This window comes from Euprymna scolopes, chromosome 45 (assembly GCF_053919585.1).
Source record: "Euprymna scolopes isolate OS-2025 chromosome 45, ASM5391958v1, whole genome shotgun sequence".
Lineage (NCBI taxonomy): Eukaryota > Metazoa > Mollusca > Cephalopoda > Sepiida > Sepiolidae > Euprymna > Euprymna scolopes.
The window spans coordinates 62,628,823-62,633,077 of NC_136526.1; the positions used below are offsets into that span (position 1 = coordinate 62,628,823).

At 28.2% G+C, this 4,255-nt stretch overlaps 1 long non-coding RNA gene across 1 annotated transcript in view; it reads right to left on the minus strand.

The window, feature by feature from the left end:
• Window positions 1-3,643, minus strand: part of LOC145269834 (uncharacterized) — a 13,137-nt gene extending 9,494 nt beyond the window's left edge. The window contains exon 1 of the long non-coding RNA XR_013865263.1: window positions 3,406-3,643. This is a non-coding gene — a long non-coding RNA (uncharacterized LOC145269834). The remainder of the gene's footprint in view (window positions 1-3,405) is intronic.
• Between the last annotated feature and the right edge of the window lie 612 nt (window positions 3,644-4,255).

A 4,255-nucleotide genomic window follows, 5' to 3' on the forward strand; every position in this document is an offset into this window, starting at 1 on the left:
AAAAAGTTATGAAAAATGTTTTCACGGCGAGATACCCAATTCAGCTAAATTTTGAAGTTAAATAAATTCATTGTAAAAATTCTTTAAAAGATAAATATTAGTTTTCTGGGTCTATTTCAAAGATAATTAGTAAAGTCCTAAGATATTGAATTAAATAAATAAAAACATCTTGTTTGTACAAAACATACATTAATTTGCCCAAAAACCGAGTGATTCAGCTGTTCGCAAAACACAACAGACAAAAGTTTTTCTAAACACAGAATATACAGAGACCCAAAATTTAAGCCAATCGAAAGACTGTGAAAATGACGTCATGCAATTAAAAGGGAGGAAGGGGTGTGATAGTTTTCTTTTTTTCCCAGACGTGCATCCGTACATTCCTATTCTGAACGTTTGTATAAATTTTCCCATATTTTAATTTAATTAATTATTTTTCTATGTTCTGTTTTTAAATTAATTTTTTTTAATTATTGTTCAATATTACATAAAAGAATATGTTACGCTGAAAGTTTCACATTCTTGCAAGCAAGGAAATTATTAAAATCTTGCATATAAAAATTATGCGAAACCTATAATTTAAAAAAAAAGTAGAAATATTTTTTGCAATTATAATTTTTTGTGTGAAAATATTCAATAAACAATGCTTAATTCAATGGTAATATCGGTAGTTCGAGAGATTCATTTTTCTTCGAGTTATATCAAATTCGTTAATACGGACTTTAGGGTTTTTTTTCGTTATGTTCCTGTAAAAATTATTTTATTTTATTTTTATTGTTACAAATTACGATGCTTTATTTATATAAAAAAGCAAAAGTAAATTCTTGTGTTTTTTATTTACTACTGAAAACCATAACTTTAGTAAAGGTATTTTTTGTTTAAACAAAATAATACATTTCCACTAAGAATTAAATAAAAATAATTAGTTCATTATATTCCGCGATCATTATTTGATAAATACTGAAAATTTCATTAAAATTGGTTAATTCCTTGATTTTTTTGGTGATTTTTAAGTAAAGGGAGGGGTCAAAATGTTATACATTTTGAGCAGCGGCATTCATTTTGCCTGCACCTAATAAATACGTCTTGAGTTTTTCTTAAATTAGACTTAATTATTAAAAAAAAAAAAAAAAAATTCACTTAATTTCATCAAGTAGTTTTTATTTCACAGCGAGAAAACGATTTGTTATGATACTGAGCAAAACGTTCGATTTTTAGGAAGAAAAGCTAGTAATAAAGATGGGGAGGGAGTGTCGACGCTTTAACTGGAGTTATCTCCCTTTGGCATATTCAACAAATTTCATAATGGCTGACTTCAAAGCGCTCTCATAAAAACGTCTTTTTCTGCTGTAAAATAAAAACTACTCGATCAAATTAAATGAATTTTTTTTCCGGAGATATTCAGTCCAAAACGGATACGTATAATATAACCTTTTATTTCGATATTTTCATTTTTTAATGTCTTGACTAAACTGTATAAGTATCTGTTTTTAAAAATATTGTATAATTTAATTTCTGATAGTACGTGTGTGTGTATATATATATATATATATATTTTTTTTTTTTTTTTTTTTTAAGCAGGTATTTTATTTTTTTTTATTTAGAATGGGCGGAAAATCTGCCATTTCTACTCACAGTAAAAAATGTGATGAAATTTTAGGTCCACCATCACAATTAAATTATTTAGAGCCTCCAATTTACGGGTTTTCCGTAAATAACGCGCCGACATACACTGAGCATAGGCACCGCCAAAAATGGCCGCAAAATCAAGTTGTTGTTGTTGTTTTTTAAAACGAAATTACATTTATTAAAATCCATTATTTCTGAGTAACTTTTTTTTTTCCAGAAAGATAAAACCCTGAATTTTATCATATAGAAAACAGAATAATGTAAAACTTTTTCTACTATTTTTAATTAAATTTTAAATGTTAAATTTTCCCAAAAAGTTAACAATTGACATTTTTTGTCTTGCACAAAAAAACGTACATAAATATTTAAAAAAAAGGGTTTTGAAATAATTAATTTATTTATTTATTGTCTAACTAAGATTTAGGATGATTTTCTAAGAGAATATGCAAAAATATTATAATATAAGTACCTGAATTTCAAATAATTCCACTTATTCATATAGCTAACCAGTTATTTCGCGTCGATTTCGCGACTCTGTTTACGTTTGCGTCTGATAAGGAGAAAACTATGGAAGACCAAACAGGCCAAAAAAACTTATTTTTCAGTGACGAAAATTTCAATGTATTATTAAGCTGAGGCTAGCCAGTACCAGATGGGTGACCATTTGTATGAGTTTGGTTTTTAATGTGTATGTGTGTGGGGGCCAGGCTCCCCAAAATGGGGTGGGGGGGCAATTTAAAGCAGAATAAAAAAAAATTATTTCAGCGCGTTTGGTCCACCGTAGTTGAAAGGCGGCAAACGTTTTCAAACGGGATCGAAAAAAATGATGCTATTTTTAACACAAAGGGCACAATATTTATCGATTTTTTTTTGTATCGATTATTCAAAGCATGCCCTGTTTAATAATGGGCATGCATTATTCGGCTCGCTAAAAAAAAATTGTTAATTTATTTATCAAAAATTTTAAAATGGCTTTTTTCGTATAAATATTAAAAATAATTTTTTTTTTTGTTTTGCTTAACTTAAATTAATTATTTTACTTAACATTCACCGAATTTCACACTTCAAAACTCAAAAACGGGATAATTAAACACAATCGAAGTTCTGATATTCAGACGTCAAAATAAGGTATGCAAACAAGTTTTTTTTTTTTTTTTTTTTTAATCTATAAGTCTGTCCCTTACAACAATACAATATGTTTTGTTCAGTTTCAGACGATTATTTTAAGCATATTTGTTCCCACTTCAAAACAAGGGGGGGGGGTTGTAAGCAAAAAAATATATATATATAAATATCGGTTATGAAAAATAAGTACACTGTTATAAAGTTCATTCTTCTCCTAATAATCGCTGAAAATTTCGTATTGATCGGATAATTACCTGATTTTTGGTAGATTTTTAAAAAGACGGTCCGTCAAAAAGTACTGACCTGCCCCCCCCAGTTTTGGCGGTGCCTAACTGAGCATAAGAACCGTTTAATTTTTCACAAAAATTCTGTTTACATTAGGGGAAGGGGCGGTAAAAGTGTATATTTTCGAGTTGAATAAACATATTACATTAAATAAAAACATTAAAAAAATATCCAATTAGGTAGACGAGTAACTTATCTTGCCTTTGATAACATTTATTTGTTATATATTTGTTTTTGTTTTTTGACAATTTTTTTCGAATGTATGGTAAAACAATAAGGTGGAAAGAAAGTTAAAAATGCCAAAATGCGTGTAAAATATCAAAGATAAAATTGAACACTATGAGATAGTTTTGATCAAGCAATACTTACATTTTTTTAATGACTTATTGGCTTGAGAAAAAAGTCCGTCATTTAAAATTCAAGGACGTTACGTGGGGGATGCGAGATTTTCGATATTCAAGATGGCGACTGAAAGCGGTTGTGCAGAAATTTAAACAGGAGAGAAAAAAAAAAAAAGAAGAGAGAGTTATTTCACAAAATTGTCCATCTCTTTAATTAGACGTAAAATCATTATTTTATTTCGGCGTAACGGAAGGAGAACAGTCCCGGTGCGAGTAAAAATCGGTGTAAGTTGAAAATCTCACATCGACCTTAAAATGTTCCGCCATTAAACCACGACGAGATCTTATTTCATGTTTTAGTTATAAATAAGTAAAAATAAGTAAAAATGGAAAGTTTTTTATCAATTTTTCCAAAAAATAATAATAAAAAATTATCGTTTAACATTTTTCACTGCTTTTTATATTTTTATTACTTAATTTTGTAACATATTTTTTTAAACGTGTACATATACAGAAATTTAATTTTTATTATTTTTTCGACATTTTTTATTATACTAAATGTAATACAATCCAGGCCGCCATATTGTTTTTCAAATTTGGCCTTTCTATGGTTTGACCAATTGGTCTTTTTAAGGCCAAATTTGTCCCTTTTAACGCTCTTGGGACTGTTTTGGCCGCCGTTTTTGTAATGAAAAAGCTTAAAATTTGGCCTTAAAAAGGCCAATCTATCGAACCTTAGACAGGCCAAATTTTAAAAACAATATGTCGGCTTCGATTATCGTACGTTAATGTAAAAAAACAATAAAAATAATAAAATAAATTTTTCCCCTTTTATTTCAACCTCAGGGTCTAATAATGTTTTATATAAAAATAGTTTT